Source organism: Heterocephalus glaber, unplaced genomic scaffold (assembly GCF_053883595.1).
Source record: "Heterocephalus glaber isolate CG9 unplaced genomic scaffold, H.glaber_assembly_v1.0 deba00000594, whole genome shotgun sequence".
Classification (NCBI taxonomy): Eukaryota; Metazoa; Chordata; class Mammalia; order Rodentia; family Bathyergidae; genus Heterocephalus; species Heterocephalus glaber.
In genome coordinates, this window is record NW_028258151.1 from 277,079 (window position 1) to 300,592 (window position 23,514).

The window sequence follows — 23,514 nt, forward strand, 5'->3', positions numbered from 1 at the left end:
GTTTTAGATTCGATACTTGCTTACTAGCTGGGATAATGGAAATAAAAGGCAGATCAAAATGAACTGTCCAATAAAGCCAAAGAATTTGCCTAATAGTTTTAAAGAGTATCTGACTAATTTATTCAGTCAAACTACACAAAGAACATAGAATCCGCAAAAACTGCCTACTAGGAAGATAATGTCAAAGGTCACCTAACCCCTAAATCCAATTAATACTAATTTTCTTTATTTTTAGAAGCCTAGTATAAAACAAAACAGAGTGTTTGGATTATTTGTTATTCCTCTTATTACTCTCTTCCACACTGACAACTATGTCAAAATAGTTGGAAACTAGCCGCTAGAGTTTATAAACCTACTGTGCAAACTTTCTGAAAGCTGTTTTATTTTTGTTGATGTCATTCCAATAGATCCTTTTCATTGGTATATAATGGAGACATCTTTTAATTTAGGATTACATTGTGTTTAGTTCAGGTAGATTAATAAACTGCTTCCGGCCAGCGAACATGAAAAATAACTCCGTGATGTCTAATGTGATCATCACTTCCAGAGTTCCCTCAGGACAGAACCGTCCTCTGCAGTTTTTTTCCAGCCTTCAAAGAAATTCTGATACTGAAAATTCCATGGTTTGCACTCGGACTTAATTTGGAATTGTGCAGTGTCACAATGGTACATCTCAGAAATGAAACTCTTCTAAAGAGTTGTGTCTGATGAGCTTATTCAAACAGTTTAAAAACTGCAATGGTGAAAACAAATAGAGAATCAACTTCTATAAGGGTGGGGGTCAAACAAAAAAAGCAATACGAGCACAATCTCTGCTTTTATCTGAGAAATTATTTCTGATTTCATCTTTTCCAGATCCCCTTTTGTTGCCAGTTCAGGGGGTCCAGGTGGTTGAGTATCAGAGTGTTCCAACTCATTTCCCTTTGGGGTTGCTGTAGGTGATCTGGAAGTCTGGTTTTGAGACTTATTTCCGTGTCTTCTCATTTCGACCCGGGGTGGGGGTGGGGCACGGTGCTGTTGGCGCCCACGCGGCTCACCTCCTCTGAGCTGGGAGAGGTGGGACAGCAGCTCAGAAGCCCCTTCCTCTGGGCTGGGAGTGGCGGGACAGATGGCAGCCCTGAAGCCCCTTCCTCTGGGCTGGGAGTCACAAAAAAGCAATAAACATCTGAAAATGGACGCCTAGAGTTGTTTTTAAAAAATCTGTTTCTTTTAACAGGTCACATGAAATTATAAAACATTTCATTTTAGTCTGTATTAAAAGTAGATTATTTTGAGAATGGTATGTCATAAACTTCCTAAAATGAACAGGAGTATTTGAGTAACTAACTTAATAAATTGTATTTACTTCCCTGATATATCTGATTTCAAATTCTATTTTCTAAAATAAGTCAAAAGACAATTTATTTTATTATTCTAATTTTTAAATATGTATTTTGTGCAAAGACTAAAGTCATAGGATAGTAGAGTACTACAGCTTATAAAGAAGTAAGAAGTATAAATGTGATAACTGAAAGTTAAAAGACCATTTTATGATCTATTGGCCTAAAACAAATATCTAGGGCAAATATTTTTAAAAAAGTAAAATATGTTGTCCAGAATCCCATGTTTGCAAAAATGAAATTTAAAAATTTTAGTTCTAAGTATGATTTTTCACACAAATCATCTGTAACCTGCCTGTTTGCCTTTTCTTTTGCAGGTACTATAAAATTGTTCCCACACTGTTTACTGAATTACATTGGGATCTCTAAGAAGTTCTCCACATTTATTTAATAACAGAACCAATTTATTTTTTAACATTTATTAATGTGTCACAGAAATACATACCACAGCTTGGTAAACACTTTTATAAAAGACTTTCAGAATATATTAAAATGCTAATGACATCCTGTCAAGTAAGCAAAAGCTGGGACAGCAAAAGAATGTGTACATACCTGGAACACATATGTCAAAATATGTACTACACAGAGGTTACTGGGTTGGTCACAATATGGGTAATTTTAATTTTCTATGTTTAACTGAATTTTCCTTTATTAATGTCCATATAAATTATAATAAAATTAAATTTTTTTCCATTAAAATCTTTGGTTCAGTGCATTCTCAAAGTTGTATCTTCATTTAAGCTATGATTTGAAGGAATAATTATATTGGTAAATAAATTTGGGCTATAGTCTGAGAAGCAGAAATGGGAAGAAAGCTCTAGTAAATAGTAGCTTACAATTTGCTACAAGCACTGTCAAGTTCACTTGACCATCTTATTGTTAAACTGAATACTCTCGAAGAACAGACTCAAAATTTTAGAGTTAAACCAAGTGTTCTCAGTCAAACACATCTTTTCAAAGAAAAAAGCTCAGGAATGTTTAGGCATAAAATTCCACTGTGCAGTAGCAACTAATTTTCATGTTGGCCTGATTCTGACCTCCTCCACACACACACAGGCGTAAGGAACTTTCTGCTAGGAACATACACAGTTAATACAAACCATGGCTTGACTTTTCTGGAAAGGCTTTTTCTTAGATTTCAAGGTTGAAGGAAAAAATGACAACTATTAACACTTCTATTTTTTGTTCATTTCCCTTCTCTCTTTTTATAAGAATCATCATGTTGGCAGGGCAGAACTTGCCTTTTCAGGAATTTCTTATTTGCATTAACAGCACTGGTGATGTAAGTAATCTTACAAGTATGGGTGTGAGCGTGTATGTTCTATGACTGCAGCATTACACGCTAAGGAATCTGAGATAAATTGAAACATGGCAAAAATTATAATTAGTACACCGTGGGTGTAGTGTAAGAGCTAAAAAAAATACAAAGCAGAAGTCAAAAATTCATTTTCATATCCAATTTAGGTGTTGTCTGAAGCTAGCTCTCAGGAGACTGCTATTTGTTAAAATTATATTTGAGTTACTTCGAATATTAAAAGAAGGTGCATCTTCCATTCATTAATCTCACAGAATACTCTTCTGACCAAGCATTTGGGTGGTTATTTTGTATCTTACTCAGACACCAGCTGGAGAAATCCTGGAATCATTTTTAAGTATTATTTCATTCTGCATGTTAAGTCTTTATAATGTGAATGAGAAGGTAATTCTATTAGAACTTTTCTTAGAGATGGACTAGAGTAGATTGCTATTTATTAGTAATGCCCCAGCACATGTTAACCTCAACAGAGGAAAAACGGTAAAAAAGACAAAAGTGATGGCGGTATGCGGAGTACGTTTTGTACAGCTCTGTTAACAATTTGGAAAAATTTGAGACACCGTAAGTATCTGTTTTTATTAAAATAAATTACATTTCCTTACAGTAAAATACCCTCCAAATATTAAGTATAATGTGGTAGAATACTTATTGATATAAAATGTGTTATATATAATTTTTCTTGATTATATGTGAATGACGAATTAGGAGAAATTTTTTAATAAATTTCTTTGACTTCTTTATCTTCAGTTTAATTTTTTGCAGTCTAGGGATCAAACCCCAGGCCTTGCACATGTTAAGCAAGTGCCCTACCACTGAGCTACACCCCAACCCCTTAAAAAATCTCATAATTGCTGGCACACACCTATTATCTCACCACTCAGGAGCCTGAGGCAAGAGGATTGCCATGAGTTTGAAACCAATCTGGGCTATATGGTGTGTTCAAGGTCAGCCATATAATTTTTTAAACATCTCTAATTTATCTAAAAATTTAAAAAACTAGGAAGATTTATTGGCATCATTATGTGAAAAGCTATTGTAAAGGTAACAAAATGCCATCAGTTGGCTTAGGCAGGTATAGTCAGATACCAAGGTTCTTATCAAGCAAAATTAATTGCTCTGTCTCCTTGGTAGGTGTGACTTTAAGTAGACAGACAGACAAAACAAACTGGGAGATTTTTTTTTTTTAAAAATCAAAAAATTATATGCATAAAGCTATTTAGAGCTACCTAAAATGAGCACTGTTGTGCACATACACACACACATATATAAAACCTGAACAAAAAAACTCGAACATGAAGTCAGTTAGTAAATTCTAGAAAAATGTATTAGAGGTCAATTTGTATCATCTGTAAGGTAAGCAAGATAATTTTAAAAATCTGAAATAGACTTTGAGGGGAGCTTAAGAATACTAAATATCATTATTGATAAAAGAATCATATCTTTTCAAAGTGTAAAGAAATGCCAAAATTTAAGGATAACATTTAAATTAGCAACTTGATTGGAAAATTATGGAAGTTATGGTTTGGGAATGATGTGCTTGTCCCCCACGGGTCCCCTGTGACTGAGGTCTGATCCACTGGGTGGCAGTATGGTGGTGGCACTGGTATTGGGTAACATCCTCAGGAGGGGGCCTACAGCCGGTCCCTGGGTCATGGGGGCAAGAGGCAGATCTTGTGTGGATTCTGGTGGATTCCACAAGAAGGTGCTCATAACAAGGGTGGGCCTGGGCCTGACCCTCTTGCCCACTCTCTGCTCCTGGCTGGAGACACAGTTGCTGGATTCTGCATGTGTTTCCGGCATGCCTGCTGCCACCAGCCAGCACCCTGGAGGCCGACTCAATACCTCCCCGCACACATTGGATCTTGGACTAGGAACCTCTTGAACTGTGAGCTAATAGATAAACCTTCTTTTCATCATAAGTGCCCTGTGTCAAACATCTCAGGATAGTGATGAAAAACTGATTAAAACAATAAGTAAACAAAGTAAGATGGAACAGTAAAATGGCCTTTTACCAAAGCAACCCATATTTAGTCAAGTAATTTTAATTTTAATTTTTAAGTACTTGTTTGGTGATCAGGCACAATGTATGGCACTAGTATTCTCAATGCCTTTCTATGGCTTTCTCAGACATCTATTTCATCCCCCAAACACCTACATGTACATACTTTATATAATGTTAATACTCTTAAAGTGTTCAGATCTCATTTTAAAAAAATGTTATCCATGTCTTCTAAACCTACTAGCCAAGCGCTTTCGATGCTAGCCAAGAAATTCTTTAACTTGACTCCAAGCTTATCTCTCAGGGCTTAATATTTCTCATGTGTAAAATGTAAGTATTGGCCTAGATATTAAGATTCAAAATTTAGACAGATATTTCTAAACTCCACATTCTTGTCTTACTGCCTGGGAAAGTCTATGACTACTATACACTATGTCCTGTTATCATCTCTGCTTAGCTGCAAATAACAGAGGGTGAGAATCTGTCACTGGAAACCAAGGGCTGTCCTCACTAGTCTCCCAGCAGAATACCCACACAAGAATAAAGCTGAGCCATAAGAAAAGAAGCCAAATCATAGAAATGTAGATGTAACCTAGTTACACTCATTTTGCAGATGAAAAACTAAGTCCATAGGTACTAAGCACGTGTTATTTCATATTAGAGCTTCTGAGTAATACATCCAAAATACTACTGTAAAATATTTTGTTAGTAATAAAAGCTTTTTGATGTGAGCAATACTCATTTGCAGTCATTGTGAGTATAAAGTTACCAGTCCTGGTTTATAATCTTCAGTTATGCAAAATGGAATGAAAAAAATGTTAGGGGAAATATGGCTATAATTTATATGACCAAATATTACTTTCCCGTTCCTTATTAGTGAGTTTAACAAGCCTATCTTACTAGTTATACTGGTTTTCTTAAAGTATATCGACTATTCTGAGCCATTGTACTGATATTAAATAAGGTTATTTGGCACAATGTATACTGGGCTAAAATTTCATCTGGGCTATTAATCATAATCCATAGGCATTTCTGAGCATACATTTTAAAATGCAAACTATAATTCTGCTCAAATCACAGAACTAGAGTGTCGGACATGAAGAATATATTGTCTCACACTTCTCTAGATGTTGGGTCACAGAAAGTCCTGGTTTCTGGGTTCCGGAGCACTTCGGGGGCACCGAGTGAAGGGGATCTTTCTCCAAGTGGTAAGAAAGTGTTTTAATATTTTAACAATGTGGCTCACTATTTGATGAAGGCGTCCATCCTGCCTGAATACCAAAGATCATTTGAAAGCCTAAAATGTCAACATGCTATGATTAATTCATTTGAAGTTTCCTCACACTGTCAAAGCGAATGTCAAGTAGAAAGGAAGATCCAATATAGGAAAAAAATTAAATTTTTCTGTTTGTCAGATTCAAAGAAATGTTCCATATTATGCTTTCTACTGCCAAAAATAGAATCATTCAACTGTGTTTCTATGTTTGAGCTCAATTATGACAATATAAGGTTTAGAAACTGACAATTTTCAAAATAGCAATGTTACACACCAGTACTTAGCAAAAATTTTGGTGTTTCTTCTTATTAGAAAACATTCAGTGAATGGTGGCTTCCAGGGAAGAAATGACTACAAACAAAAAAAGGTACTTGGAAACTGTAAGAAAAAGTCAAATCAAGATCCTTTCCTTGTTGAATTCTCAGTAAAATACCATATTATTAAAATTTTTCAGAATGCCATTGGTAACAGAAGGAACAACTATTTCAAGTTTAAAATGTAAATATATTAGGAAATACCTCAGAGAAAGCTACTGTAAAACAATCATTGCATGAGAATACTCATAGCTCAGCCAGTTCCAGGCAATAGGAAAATACCTCATTATGGTCACTTCAAGAAATCCCAAGACAAACCACATCAGAGTCTTCTACGCTCTGACCCAAGAGGTTTCTGCAAAGCCTGAAACAGCACGCAATGCCCTCTGTGTTTTCAAAGTCCCTGCAGTCTAAACACTGGAGGAACAAAATATGCAGCTGCAGCTCTCTGTTACCAACACTGCCTTCACCACACAACTGTTAATTTTCCACCTAACTGACTTCAATTCTTTCCTCTGTCATAGTCTTGATCAATAATTTTTTTAAGTAAATACCTATTGCAAAACCCCATTTTCCCATTACAGTGTGAGTTTGTAAATGTACCGTATTTAAAACCCAATACATTGAACTTTATGCATTTCAGGCATTTGAGGCATATTGTGCTGTTAAGGTGTTGAGTATCCGAACGCCATTCTTAGACTGAGTTCTAAAATGTGGTCTTCTCAAAGGTTTGAATACTTGTTTTTCTAATGGTTCTGAAGTGACAGCATTTACAAATTACCAAATTATTAAAACTCTTCCTGAAAAAGAGACTTACTATTCATTTTTAGAAATATCTTTCTAATGCTATGGTGGTTAATGCATGTGGCTTTTTCATATTTCTTCTGTTTAACTTTCTTTACTAAAGATTTTCATACTGTCTTAAAAACTAGAAGAGGGGAAGTTAGTATTTGTTTGTTCAACAGAAAATTGAATCAAAACTTTATTTCCCCCAAATCCTAGAAATGCTGGAATCACGACCGTCAATCACTGAAGAAGTTCTTCACTGTTATGTCAGTGTGTTCTGATTTCTTAAGAGATGAGACCACATGAAAGCAAGTGGCAAAGGACACCAGCTGGCAACATGGCTCCTATCAACATGCTTAAACACCTTCATTTCATTTAAGGCAAGTGATGCCCCTTAAAACCACCAACAGCAGGCTGGGGATTTAACTCAGTGGTTTTGCTGCCTGCTGCGCAAGTGCAAGGACCCAAGTTCGATCCCCTGTATCCCCCCAAAAAACCAAAAAAAAACCACCAACAGTAATGAGGTTAAAATTATTTACTCTCTGAGATAAGAATACAAAAAGCCCTACTATTGAGAACCTAAAGTATTGCTTCAAAACAAATAAATAAGTGACCCCCTCAAAAACCCCCTCACAATGGACAAGGGATCTTCTGGAGGTAAGGAATGTGCTTATTACTCTGTGGTAGTGGTTTCATTTTGTATGCATATGTCTATATTCATCGAACTGTATATATTAAATATGAACAGTTTTCTCTATGTCAGTAACACTTCAATATTAAATTGTCAAAAATCCCTCAAGCAATCGTTCAAACTTTATTCATACACCCTGAAAATTGATTGTTGTTCTTATTTATCTTTAACACTGTGGGGTTTTTCCAAAAATGCAGAATGACAAACTGAAATGCTATCCTGTAGGATACCAGGAGTCCTGGACAACATCTCAGTACAAGAATACCAAACGTTTTTTTACATTTTGAATAAGAATACCCAGCTATTTTTTTATGCTTGCCTATACACGCCCCCAAATGCCACTGAATCCTGACAATCACTTCCTGCTTCCAATGCCACCTGCTCCCCGAACACCCACCCACGAGCTGCTAAAATCCTCCTGTCACCTCAGCCATATGCCAACATAGAATGCTGCTTTCCCCCTCCGCCCTCAACCTCCAAATTGTCTTTGGAAAAAGGAAATAAATATACATAACTCAGATTACCCAGGGGCTTATGGTGGGGTAGGATCCAGGGCCAGATACCTAGAACTCCATCCACTGTAATATGTACAGATCACAGCTGTAGTTTCCGGTATCAATATCATACTTGGTCAGAGCTGATGGTTGCTAGGAGAAAGTTCAGGTTAAGATGTGTTTATTGATCAGAAAGCAAATGCAGAGGTTATACCTTTCTCTACTGCATTAGAAATCCCCATGTTGCTCTCTTCCATTTCTAGCCTAAGATCAACTTTTATATGAGTTACAACTATAAGAGCTGTTTACTTTAGGTGGTTTCAGCTTATTGGAACCCCAAAAGCACAATGGTTTTTGAAGAATATGTCTAAATATATTTTCATTCTTTAAAAAATCATTTACCTCACCGCCTGCCTCACAAGCACAAGGTCCCAAGTTTGATCCCCAGTAACAAAAAAAAATAATCATTTACCTTCTATATTCCAAACACAGTTTATGCAGTATTGAAGATTAAGTTGTTGCCAACATGGAGATTATCGTTACCAGAGGGTAACATTTTCCAAGATTTGTTGGATTCCTTTTAGTACCAGATTTACAATAATGAGACTGGAACTGCCTGTTTACAGAGGCCTGGAGATCAGGAGCTTTGCTTACTTGCCTTTGTATCTCCAGTAACTACCACAGTCCTCATCTTCAGTTCATGCATTACTTATGAACGAACATAGAGGAATGTAGGAATGAAATAATATGAACAGTTCTGTGAACAAATAAACAGGTAGGATTCACAGAAGACATACTTCACTTTACCAGAAAATAGAAAACTCTTTCTCTGTTGTTCTATTTGACTTCTCTTTATCTACAACTCTTGGAAAATTAAGGGACTCTTTAACTGAATCCGAGTTTCTGAACTGACAAGAAACAATGAGCTTCTGGAAATGTGAACTTGGGAATTCATAATCTGAAAGTATTTAGAGTGCTCTGGCATGGACTGTGGGTTTCGAGGAAGGCCAGGAAGCCACATTCAGTCACTCCTTTCCACAGCTATGCTAAGAATCCAGCAGGAAGGAAACTGATCTGAACCACGTTGCCATAAAGTGTTGGCACAATTCTGTGAATCTGAATATTTCAGGAACAAAACAGGAGCTCTCTGTGCCCTTCAGGATATCATAATGGGTTTGAATCCACCAAGTAACTCTACACAGCTGTCTTCTTGTTTAGATTTCAAGGAGGTGAGGCCTTTACTTTTTTAAAGACATTTTCTATTCAAAAGTTTTAGTTGGCCTTTTCAACCTAAAATGTATTGCTGAGGTATAGCCAGTTTCCTCTGTAGCTTTTTTAAAACTTAGCACACTGTAGCTACTAAATTTGGAAGCTTATTTCAAACTTCACTGGGTGTAAACCTCTAACTGGAATTATCAAACCTGCAGTGGGAGACTACTCTTTTTGGCATGAGTGAAAAATTGAGCCTCTTGGAAAAATCATGAAAGGAGACTGAGCCTTAAAGTGACTGTTTTGTGTTGTTTTAAATCCCTAAAAGGGATTGCATAACTTCACAAATACAGATTCTATGTATTATATATTAATTTTAAAGAGATGAGAGAAAAATTGGGGCTGAATCTTGGACGTGGTATGGGTGAAGACAGCAGCAGAAGGACACGGACAGCTGCCTTTGGTTGGATATTTGTCACTGGTTGGTAAACCTAAAGGGCTAGGGGTCCAGTGTCTTTTAAAAATCATTAGAACACTGAGTATTACATTCTTAGATACTTAAAATCCCTGAAGATCTGGACCTAGGAGTCTATTACATTCTTAATCACATTTACTCTGACAAAGGCTGGTAAATTATCACCCCTAATCTGATATATTAACATCTGATATATTAACAATACCACAATAATAGCAGATAACTCTTATTATATCCATACTACTGTCAGATATATTTAGAAATTGTTCACAGAGATCCTTACAGATAAAGACACTGAGTCACAGAGAGGTTTGTGCCCAAAGTAAGAGCCAACTGGTGGTGAGGCAGGATTTAAACTAAGCAGCCTGGCTTCCAGCTCTAACCAATTGGCCAGTTGAGTACAGTAGCCAGTTAGTGGTACTGGAAGTTGTTAGCTATGGTCCATAATGTCCAACTTGATGCATTTTTTAATGTACTGCATTCAATTAATTTCCCCCTTTAGTTACATAACAATTACACATCTTCATTGCCTTATAGAAAAGAAAGCACACACACCCATATTTATATACGTGTATAGTATCAGACTAAGGGCTGGAAGACTTGGGATCAGTCTCAGATTAACTTGTTAATTTGGTAACAAGACATTTAACATCAGAAGCTGTGCTTCAGTTCCTTAATGATAATCAAAATCACTTAAATTTGAGTGATAGTTAATATCCCTTGTAGCTCTCAATTCCCAGAATTCTGTAGGGTTTTTTTGATAGTTGTTTCACCTCTTTTATAGTGATTCAGATAATGAAGAAGCAGTTCTAATTTTTCAGTTTCCTAGTATGAAAGGAGTATTTCTAAGGCCTGGGTAAGGAGCATACACTTGTTCCTGGAAAAGGGGGTAGTAGTATCAAAAGGTGCCAAAAACATTTCTTTGGTCACCCACTCTAAGAAACATTCATTCAAAAGACTCAGGTTTTATGCTATGAAAATATACTTTAATTGTGAATCATTGTTGTCAAAGAGAAACCTGGTATATTAATAATAAATGGAACTGCCCAATTATTTATTTAGTAAATAAATGTAGAGGGCATCCAGTGAAATGTGGACTTATGATAAACTAAGAATAATTTTTTAGTATGCTCTATTGAAGGACTTAAATTTTTAGTATTAAAAATATACCATGCTAAGAAAATTTAGGAATATAATAAAAAGTGATTCATTGTTTATCTGAAATTTAACTGGGTACCTGCATTTTATCTTGAAACCATACCAATAAAATGAATCACTTATTTGATGTGAAAACAAAAAAACCCAGAAAATAAGTATAATCAAAGTATAGGTATAACTAGTAGTTAGGACTTTAGTTTGTATAACTAAGTAATCAATATAGAAGCACTTCATGCCCAGGACAGGCCTACCTATTGTGGGTCTGACAGTGTTTATCACAGCAGGAGTTTATTTGGTGACATCAGAGCAATATATCCATGCAGTGGCCCAAAAAATAAGCAAATGACATAACCTGGTCGATAGGATTTTAATCTGAATGGTTATGAACAGAAGGTAACTAGGCAGTAATGATTAAAAGAAAAAAATGTCTGCGGGTCTAAGGTAGATGAAGAAAGGTTAAAAACAAGAATCAAAAAAGAGATGAGTCCTGGAAAAAGCAACAGCCAGTTACCAAGAAAAAAAAAAGGTTAAGTAGCTTGGAATATTCTTTTTCTTCCTCACTTCCTGGAAAATACCAACTTATCTTTTAAGACCCAATTCCAGTGTTCTTTGGCTATTTCACTCATAGGCATTTCCTAGACCATTCTGAAGGAATGCTTAAGAATGTAAGTGGTCATGTGAGACAGTTGGAAATAGAGATATAAATCATACAACTTGATACATAAGATTTTTATTCAGATATCACATTTTATATTTTATGATCTGCTGTTTTCCATTATAAATTTATTCAGCATATTTTACGTTTAAAACTTCTGTCTTTTCTTAAGATAGTTAAAATGCAGTCAACTATTTCTATTTACAGAGGATGTTTTTAAATGGAACTCTTCTTCAAACAAACCCTTATACATAAATGCAAATCCTTGATGTCCCAGAAATATCTTGTGTTCTCTTCCAAGACACTATTTCCAACTAAAATAGAGCCTAGCACTCTAGGACAAGTCAGATCTGAAACCCACATGATGTGAGATGACTACTTCAGAGAGAGCTCTAAAAAGCTAGGATCTATTTGAAGAGTCTGGATATTCACACATGGCACAAGTGAGGAAGATCATGAGACAGTCATAAAGTTCTACTAAAGGACAAAGTCAGTTCCATGCTGTACTTTCAGTCCTCACATAATCCATTCATTCTATTTAATTCAGGGTAATTTGCTGATTGACCTAAGACCACAAAGAAATATTCTCACACATACACACATTTCCATGCATACTGTACTAAGCATTTTCTCTTGTCAGTTAACACAGTATCATGGCTAGAGAGTTATGAAGAAAGAAGGTCTGCTTTGGAGCATGGCTCTGGAAGTCCAAGGTTAAGGGGTCTCACATGGTGATGCCCTTCTTGCTGGCAGATTCCAGAAGTGGCAGAAGGTATCAAATGGCAAGAGATGGGCAGTTTGTACATATACATGTGTCTTTAAAAAGAAATCTCTCTCCTTCTTATAAAGCCTCAAGTATTCAATCCTGGGGGCTCCACTCTGATGATTTTATCTAATCCTAATCACTTTCCAAAGCACCCCCAATGCCATAGTCAGACTCAGTGGCCACCTTCTTAATACCTCACAATGGAGATCACATTTCCACATGGGTTCAGGGTGGGAGGCTCCATAGTTAAACTCTAGCACATGCTCATCTCCCCAGAAACACACACATTCTTGTGTCTGTGTCTCTATTTCCCTTTCCCCTCCAATACACATACACCATCAGTCTGCAATATGACCCTTTAGAAGAACACTTCCTTGACTATATTCATTAGTGTTTTCTGTGAAAGCCAAACTTCAGACTACAATATCACATATTTGCTTGTGTATCTTAAATATTTTATGTTTGTTTACTTGTTCTTTCCATCTTTATTATTACAGCTTCAAAGGCGAGGGCATTCTCTTCTACTGTGCTCTTTCTCTTCATTAATAACACAGTATATTGCTCTGTACCTGATAAATGCTCAAACAATAGGCATTAGAGCAACAAGTATTAAGACTAAATAGAAATAAACAGAGCTTAAAGTTGAAAGGTTTCACCACAGATGCATCAAAATGCCATTCAGAGCATTTTTCACCTCTGCCTGGCAGTAATAACCGCAAGCCTGGAAAGCTGGACCATGAAACTGTAGGTGTGTTTTTACTGCTTCCTGAGTGTTTACCCATATGAAGCTTTCCTCTAGCCAATCATTTCAACCAAGATTTTTAGTTTACATCATTTCAAGAGAATCTAAATTCATTTTTCCATATTGAGGAACATTTTATATATTTTTAATCTCATTTGCAAGAATAACACTTCCTTATTTGGAATCACTGGTAAATTATACTTGCATATAGATAAACTGCTATTCCTAACCATGAATTAAAATACTTGTTGGACAGATAAATTAGAAAATAAAGAGCAGGGTAAGGAGCCTGACAGAACTATTATTTAATCAGGTATACATTGCTAAATATATACAGGAAGTGCGGGAACTAAAATTCCCACATTTAAGCCTGATAGAAAAAGCAGATGTGATATCTCTCCTTTTAGCAATTCTTTTAATGTGGCCTCAAGCTGTTGCCTTGTAATTTGTTCTTATTGCTATTTATGGGCATCTATGTAACAGCTGGTCACATGAGAATGAACCCAGGTAACCTAAAAGTTTGCAACAGGAAATTCCTTCATCATGAGGTATAATGTTGCCCAAATCATGCTATGTGTTGTATTTATTTTATTTTACTTATTTGTTTTCATTCCAATAAGAACATCTCAAAGCCTTCACCTATTTTTTTACAGACGGCCAGGAGATTGAAGAACCAATAAAATACATAGAAAATATATTCTAACTATATCTATACTCTTTACTTTGTATGCCCTCTTTCCCAACAATGGAACAGTTAGACAAAAAGTCTGAACTAAATCTCCTTTTTTTGATATGTGATCTATTTTGGAGAAAATAAGAATAGAAACAGAGGTTAGCAACTGAAAATAATGTATCAATGTATCTTAAATTTTATTTTTGTAACTATATGATGTAATTATTTTTAAAAGGATTGTATGGATTTTGGATTCAAACATGTCTGTACATCATTTAAGATGTTAGGAAAATGAAAAAAACATTTAAAAATTTCATTTAAATACTGACTCACAAATTTATTGCTATAATTCAAATGTAACTAAATGATGTGTCTTTTAATATTCACAATATTTTGTGATTGCAGAAATGATGGACAAATGTCTGGTAAATTACAGAAAAAAACTATGGAAAAATATGGCAATTATAAATACACATAAACTTCTATTACATTTTGGTACATTAGTTTTAAACATCTATCATGTTAGTACTGATTGTAATAGTCTAAGTAAATAGCTGAAATGCTATGCAAGGTCTCTAAAATAAGTGACTAAGGTAAAATTATTTCTGGATCAAGATTTTAGGAACTGATAACCACACCAAATCGTGGTCCACAGGCAATTCCACTATAGTTCAGGATGCCTGTTAGAAATGCAGAGTCTGGGGTGGCCCCATGTATTATTAAATCAAAATCTGCATTTCAACACAGACTCAAGCACTCTGTATGTACACTGAAGACTAAAAAGCACTGGTCTATGATAACCTGAAATGAAACAATACACGTATCTTGGCTGTGGTATGACCTGAAGCTTTTATCTTTAACAGATTTCCACTGGTGCTCCCTAGGCATCGCAAGTTCTTACTCTCCTAGCTCCTCCCAGGGCCAAGTCATACTATCTTCATCTACATGCAGCTTGTTCTTCTTTGAAACATACTCGTTCCCAACACCATTCACTCACACTTCCTCTGTTTTATGTGACAGTGTTAATCAATGTATCTGTCTGCTCTGCCTGAGTGGGAATAGCTATAACAGGGGTAACTTACAATAGGTACTTTTTCCAAGTGGCACTGCTAACTTTTTAAAGAGTTTTCTTAGAAATTTCATCAAAAACTTTTTAGATGTGAGAAGGCAAAAATATACTAACCTCACTGTCTGTGTTTGACTACCACTGTGGCACACTTTTGACCATAGTTAAAGCCAGTCTACAACTGGTTCTCCAGAATCTAACAGAACGGTGGGCACACAGAAAGTACCTAGTACATGCCTGCTTATTGTATCTCCACTTTACATAGACTTTTCTTTCTGCATCCAAATGACTCTAATGAATAAAAGACTCTGTATGTTTAATAAAAGGAATATGGATTCTGAGTACTTCTGGGAATGTTTAATCCATAAAATATTTTTTAAAATATCCTATTTTAAAAGCAAATGCAGTTAGATTAACTGAAAGTTATTCATGTTTTCATTTGTCTTTTGGGGTGGGGATTTGGCAAAAAGGTGCACTATTATCAATGTGCTGATACAGAAACTGAGAAAGGAAGCATTTCCTTTTCCATCACATTGAAAATGATATTGATTTAGGACAAAACTGTCAAACCTTACTGAGGTTCCACTGCTGGCCTATCCACCAGACTGTAGATTCCCTGGATTACATGTGAAATTCTAAGGCAAACAATATATTTTAAGCTTTCTACGTATGTACAGATAGTACAATTTAAAAAATTAAAAGAAATCTTGGCATAATTAAGTTATAGCAACCAAATAATTACATAGACTTCTCAGGTCAATACATTTAACAGCTTGACAACCATTCATATGTTTATTTCTTATTAAGTGTTCTCTAGAAACATTACAGTAGAAAAAGAAGGGCTAAGAGATTAAGAATTGCACTAGCTATGTATTTCCTCCTATTAAATGAATACTGCGCAACTAGGCAAGACTAATATTGATGACTACTGGGTTAAATTAAATAATCATTGTACTTAACACACACAGTTAGAATCCAAAATATTTCTCTCCATTTTATAAAGATTTGATAGCCTATATAAATAGATGCCTATTAGCATCATTAAACATTTTAAAAATCTGAATTCTGAAGATAAGCAATTTTATACATTGTTCATAATGAGAAATGATCAATACATATGGTAATGAAAACTAATGTCTCTGGTATGCTTAATGCATCAACAACAGAATAAGGGATAAAAATCAAGACTACCAGTAATATTGTGAACTTCTATAAGTATCTCAGAATCTAAACCGTACAAAGTAAATGTACTAATCCTTGAGTTTGTAATAAAAAATGCACAAAAATTGAAGTAGTTATTGTTTGATTCATAAGGGCATGGAACACAGGCACTTGTGACAACTTTACAACAGTAAGAAGGTGTGAAAGACAGTAAGACCAAGAAAATTTCTTATGGCTTTCATTCATAAAGAGAGAGGCAAATGTAAATTGCCAAGTGCAGAATGTTCTTTTAGTTGATTTCCAGTAATCTGATAGGGATATGGGCCTGCACTCTACTTTTAGAAAGGATATTCAGATTGTAACCAGCTAATGAAACTATTTTATTTACCTTCTCTGAGGGCATGCCAAGAGCTCCCTGTTACATGTGTCACATTAGTCTCTAAGAGTTTGGTGATAAAGCTGTGGTCAAACGGATCATTTTATGCAGCTTCTCTTTGTGGTGTTCCTTCCAAGATGCACAGGTAGCTGCCCCAGCCACGGGGCTGCACAACCTGTTTGCAATTCAAGTCTTCCAGGCTAAGGAACCACAAGGCCTCCTGGGTCCAGACTTTGAATTCAGATTTTACGTTGTAAAGTAGATTCTGAGTGATAACCAACAAACTAGGGGAATGTCAACTTGATCTTACAATGCATATAAAATTAAGAAGTCACATTTATAATAAAAAAGACCTATTTGTCCAAGTAATCTGCACAATATAAATACATGAACACATTTTAAATCATCCATCTTTATATGCATGAATGACTAAAGTGAATTAATATAGTTCTACATTTACTTATCAAATTTAGCTTAAACTGCCAGAGGGTGGATAAGGATTATTTTATCATCTTAGTTTTTATATATTTGAAATTTTTTAATATGAACATATTTTATGTGAATTGGAAAAATAAAAGTGTGTTGGGAGAATAAAAATAATTTAAAAATGACTTTTATCCCTAAGGGCTTTCCTTAGGGACTTTGAAGAGGTAAGACATGAAGTCATAAAATGCTGATATGAAGCAATATGCAAAAAGTGCTATTACTTAGTAAAAACAAAATATGATACAGTGTTTTGAAAGCTGAATGGTTTGACGGTGGGAATGATCTGTCAATTAGATGAAGTTTCATATAGAAATTGTCATTTTGTTCCTGTAAGGAAGAAATGATAAAATCTGAGCAAATTTCTCTGTAGAACAAAACAAAACAAAAAACACCTCCATACATCTGCATGTGTTATTTTATGTACTTCCTGAGGTTTGAGGACCTCCTGATACCACCCTCTGAACCACAAATCAATAGATTCTTCCATAATTTAAAAGAATTGTGGGAAATAAAAGGAGAAAAGTATGTTAAAACTTCAGAGTCTCTAATTCCAAGCTATCATGTTTGTACCTTATTCAACTGAAAATCCACAACCATCAAAGTTCAGTTAAAAAAAATAAAAACAGCTCTCAGATAAAATATACAATATGCTTCCTGGCTATTATGAGATGTATCGTGTAGAAGTGAGATGTCAGATTTCAACATCTGTGCTCTTTAAGACACAGTACAACACCTTTCTGTGCTGCATAAGAGAAAAATGCTGGTTTCCTCTGGAGAAATATGGTAGCCTGTCTCCAAGATGCCCACCAATAGCCCACTCCTCTGACATTCAGGATCTATGTCATCCCCTGGCACACTGAATCAGAACTGATCCATATGACCAATGGAATTTGAATGAGTAAGAGTACGTTATTGCCAAGTCTATGTTACAAAGGCATTGTGGCTTCTGCCATGACAGCTTGCTCTGAGGAAGTCTAGCTGCCATACTACGAGGACAGACAAGCAGCCATGTAGAGATACACTTGTGCGGGAGCCACCATTTCTAGCTCAAATCTACCCATGTGAGTTTCTTTCCAAATGGATCCTCCAGCTCTAGTCCAGCTTTTAGTGTAGCATCTGCTGGCATCTGGCTACAACCTCAGCAGGGAATTCAAGCCTAAAGCTCCCACACAAACTATCTGAAATTCCTGACCCAGAGAAGTCATGGTTTATAATAAATAGTTACAGTTGTTTCAGGTCATTAAGTTTTAAGATAATTTATGTGAGTGAAACAATAGATAATTAAACAGCTTCTAGGCATCAACTCAGTTTTATTGACTACAATATTATTTTAGAAATAAGTACAACTATGTTTCTATGTGTACTACTAACAGACATTCATGTATAAGTAGAATAATTATGTATGACAGAGTACTTAGACTAAATTTAGACGATCACCTGGAGGTTCAGAAATTTCTGATGTTCTATTCAGTTTCACATTATTGAAGCAGCAGAGACAGGACACAGAGTTAGTAGACATGTTTTAAATTTCAGCTTTGCCACCTATCTAAATCAGTCATTGCACCTCTTCACCCTGGGGATGGGTGATACAGATGCCCTACTTACCACCATGCAGAATCCTTTGGAAAAAAAAACAAATTCAAAGAAGCAAGTGTACTCAATAGCCTCAAACATACGTAAGGAGCACAGACTAAAAAGAACACAAATCTCAAGAAACTCAAGTTCAAATCTGTACTTTATCACTAATTCATGTAACATCGGATGAGTTAGTCTTTCTGAGTCTCAGTTTATTACTGCCTTCGGTCAGATAGGTAAGTGTTGTGAAACATAATTCATTATCTGTCCGTATCCAATACAGTGCTTGGTATCTTACTTGACTATAAATTATTTTAGTTCCATCCAGTTGGAATCTGGTGGACATATTCTTTCTAGCTTTGTGATTATCAGGTGCAGATGATTAGTAGCTCATTGAAGGCTTCAGACATTGACAAAGACATCAGGTGGAATCCTGGCAGTCAAATATAAATAAAATTAAATATCACATGATTATTTTGTATATGTAGGCATTTTACATTTACTATTTCATGAAAAATTCACAGTAATCCTATGAGATCAGGACTGGCATTTCGATCTCTCCAAAAAGGAAATCAAGACTGAGAGATCATGTACAAATTGGGGTAAAATCTGAGTCTTGTGGACTCAGAAGTAGTAGTGGAATTTACTAGAAAAACTTCTGAAAACAGTAAATAAGAGAATTTGTAAAGAAATATATGAACCAGAAGATGGACATATATTACAATGAGGAACAAAGATGCCAAGAAGGAAGAGAGATTAAAAAGTCAAAAATCTGAGGATGAGCCAGGCATAGTGGCACAAGTCTGTAACCCCAGCATTCCCTTTAGGCTGAGGAATCATAAATTCCTACTTTGCCTAGGCAATCTGGCAATTTACTAAGACCCTGTTTCACAATTTAAAATAAATAAATAAAAAAGGACTGGGAATGCAGCTTGGCGTGAAAGCCCTGGGTTTGATCCTCAGTTCCTAAAGAAAAACAAAAGCAAAAAATCTAAAAAATATATACCACATTAAGTGAAACAGATTCCAAAGCTTTTTCTATTTCTCTATGTTTCAAGTTATGTAAGAATGATGGAAAGCTTTTCAGTTTCTAAACATTAACTACAAAGATTTCATTAAGTCATATTTTCTTACTGGAAATATATTGTAGATCTAGATTTCTTTGAGAGTTAATTTTAGCCACATTAAATAACAAGAACTTCATAATTATAAAATATCATGCTAATTTAAGCTATTAAAAATCATATATGAATTACATCAAACTATCATGTATTGAAATTATTGATCACATTGAAACACAACTGTGCTACTTATTTTGTATACAAGTACGCACTGTCTTCGATCATGAATTAGACCTAGCATGTCCATGTCAGCCAACAGATCAGGCATTGAAAACATTTTTCTTGCTTTTTTTCAGAATGTAAAAGAATCTTTTACATGACCTGAATAACTTAAATTACATCGGAAAGGTACCTAGGTAATACTAAATTACTGTTCTTTTATTGTTGTTGAATTTTCTCTGTAGAAAGTCAAATAATTGAAGTCACTATAAATTGAGCTGTGCTTTAAAAAAAAAAAATAGCCTGCAATTCTCAACTGTTTCTATAGATGAAGAATTCATTTATGCGAAAGCACACAGATGGTAAGTGAATAAAGTAGCTAAAAGCTATAGATTTACATGGATGTATGTGTATATTTAATGTCATTTATAAAAATTTTCAATTTTTCATATTACATTGAGAATACATTATTCAAAAGAGAGCCTATACCTTTCTGCTCAGACCCCTTTCTACTATTTCCTTCACTGATTGTAGAAATTCCTCTTTTCTGCAAATAATATGCTTCTAAAAGTAGACTAGTGAATTTTCAGATATTGTGAGCCTGTACTTCAATATTTTAAGTGGAAAAAAATGACAATTTCTCAGCTCCAAACCACAAACAACTTCTAAAACCATCTTAAGCATATGTAAGAATTCACCAAGGATTTCTGTATAATATAAAGCTTTTAGGACATAAACTATGTAATTACTGAATGCTTAGTAAATTCATTAGTAGGTACTTTGCCTGAAGTTAATAACAGTACACTAAGGCCTCACATATTAATACAATAATGGTTTTTCTTCTATATGCAACAAATAGGTGCTGCTATGTAAATGCACATAATATATTAGAATATGGGAAAAAGACAGATCACTTATTTTCCTTGCAAGACTTCCTACTTTCATCTGATTATTTGAATGAATTAATTTTGGAAAAATAATAAAGACAATGCCCAAGTCTGAACTAGGTAAACATAGGATTCCATCTTTTGGGGGAAACAGTTATGATATGCCAGAATATTCCATGTTCTTCCATCTTTACTTGCAAATACCCTAAACATTTTACTGTCAATGGCTGCAAATTTGTTACAGTGGGTTTCTGATTCAACTGTGAATGTTCTGTAAATATTTTTTGAAAGCTAATGTAGCATATAGTTTAAACGTCACACACTCATCATCTTTTCAACACTGGCATTTCCCCCTACTTCTGCCCCTAGATTGGTTAAGTTTATGGCACAATTTCTAGTTGTTCCCATTGCCATCTTTCCATCCATCATTTTACCTGAGCACACAGCTACATTTAATAAGCTCCATCGTTCATGTATGGACATGTAGCCACTTTCTGGTCAATGGGATGCATGCTAATGTCCTACATACCACTTAAGAGATTTACTCTTCTAAAGTGAGAGTGATACCTGCTTTTTCCCCTTCCTCCAATCTGCTGCTTGCTGCAGACACAATTGTGCAGCAACGACCAGGATAAATTATGAACTTATGAACAAAAGCCACTCCCAGAGGAGCAGCAGAATAGCAGAACCCTGAGCTCTGCACATAGGAAGGCCTGCACGCCTTCTAGATTGGTTACTGGACCCTGCTTGGACCTGGGCGAAAATATAGCCTGACTTTGTTACCCGAGGTCTCCTGTTGTCATTATTATTAATCCCAAATGACAGTGTACCCTTCCTTTGTTCACTTGTGCTTAAGTCTAATGCATGGTTTAGGACAACTTCTTGTCTAGAAAAAACTTCAAGGGAAGAGCTATGTCATATTTACCTTTGTATCCTCAAAGTGTCTGGAAAACAATATAGACTTAATAAATGTTTGAAAAGGGTCACTAGGTATCCAACTGAATATATCACTAGCAATTCCTGTTCATAAAAATATTATCTGCTTCAACACTAAAACTCTATAATCACAACCTGACAAGTTTCTAGCATATTTACATCAAATGATAATGTCTTTAGATATACAAATTTGAGAACTTTAATTATATTTGAAGGAAACACGTTTATTAAGGTTGTTGTTTAACAAATGATCTCATATTTGAAGCTTTCTTGGGTGGAGAATTAGGCAATTTCAATTCAAAATGAACCAGTTCCTTTTGCTGTAATATGGGGCCAGTTCATTAACTTTTATGAATCAGTGGACATGTTTGTACAAGTGTAGTCAAATCAAGAGGACCGAATAATCTACTCTATCATATTCACTACAACTTTAATTAGAAATGGACAAAGAATAGCTTGGAATGAAAATAAAAAAGTTTCAATACTTAGTACAGTATCCCACACAGTGGGTACTCAGCAAAAGAACTTTGAAAAAATGATTATTAATCTGACAGATTTTACTGTTAGGAAATAATTCATGTGCAAAAAAATAAAAAACTTATGAGACTGTTACTACCATTGCTACTGCTTCTGATCATGATAAAGATAAATAAATGTTCTCTCTTTATTAAGAATATCAGTTCTGTTAGGATAACCCAGAAACTTTAAGTAAATCTGTCCTATTTAACTTTGACAATAGCCATATGGCATAGGCATCACCATCATCAGAGGAAATGAGAATGTGAGGTTACAGGCTGGTGTACAAGTTCTGTCCCTTGGTCACTGTTATGGTTTGTGTTTAGACGTCCCAGTCCCCCAAAGCCTCATGCCCATGAGGTGGGGCTTTCTTTTACAGAGGTAGCTGAATCTGGAGTGTGTGATGCTGGGGTTAAGGGCCTGTGATTACAAAACCACTACACGTGAGTGAATAGTTTGGCACCGCCCTAATTCCAGTAGTTTGAATAAGATAAAAGGGGCAGAAAGATTCCATTAAACTCTCTTGTTATTTTTTTTTTTTTTTGCACCCAGGATCAAACTCGGGTCCTCATGCTTGTGAGGCAAGAGGGGAACCACTGAGCTAAATCCCCAGCCCTCTCTTGTTACTTTTGCTGTCTGGTGGGTGCTATGTTGTTTCTGCTCTGACATGCCAGTTTGTCATCCCTGCCTTGGAGTCAGCCAATTATGGACTGAAACTTCTATGAACTGTAAGCCAAATAAACTCCTTCCGTTTTAACTTTGGGTGTCAGGTATTTTGTCTTAGCAACAAGAGAGAAAGATAACTAGCACAGCCATGACGGTTATGTTTAGAGAAAGTAAAACTATTTGAGCATTTACCCTGGTCTAGTTCTCTCTCCAGGGCTACAGGGATTTATTTAAACATCCTAACAATAATGTTAGAAAGAGGATAGCACTGCCCTCATTTCACAAATGAAGAAATGGGGGTTACAGAGGAGGAGAAGGTTAGGAACTTGCCCAATGTCATGCAATTAATAAGAAGCAGAGCTGGGATGAAAGCCTCCATATCAGTGGAAGTGACTGCCCTCATCTTTTGCACTGTGTTTTGTGTCTCTTGAGATGTGCTGGAGTAGGAAGTGTTACAGACCAAGGGCCCTGTCTCGAGCACTCTGAGAAGCCCATCACTAATGATGTGAAGCCCATGCCTCCTACATGTTGCTCCCAGCTAAACCCTGAACAAGACAAGGATACCAAAGCTGACTTGTTCCTACAAGCAAAGGGTCTCTTCTCTTCTCTTCTCTTCTCTTCTCTTCTCTTCTC

The 23,514-nt window shown here is 35.5% G+C and overlaps 1 protein-coding gene and 1 long non-coding RNA gene across 4 annotated transcripts in view; both read right to left on the reverse strand.

Annotated features, from left to right (window-relative positions):
- LOC110345624 (regulating synaptic membrane exocytosis protein 1-like) overlaps positions 1 to 23,514 on the reverse strand; it is a 222,389-nt gene that overhangs the window by 77,666 nt on the left and 121,209 nt on the right. The gene's annotated exons all lie outside the window — the stretch shown is intronic.
- The window catches only part of LOC147829467 (uncharacterized), a 49,239-nt gene continuing 26,689 nt past the window's right edge, over positions 965 to 23,514 (reverse strand). The window contains exon 2 of the long non-coding RNA XR_015448882.1: positions 965 to 23,506. This is a non-coding gene — a long non-coding RNA (uncharacterized LOC147829467). The remainder of the gene's footprint in view (positions 23,507 to 23,514) is intronic.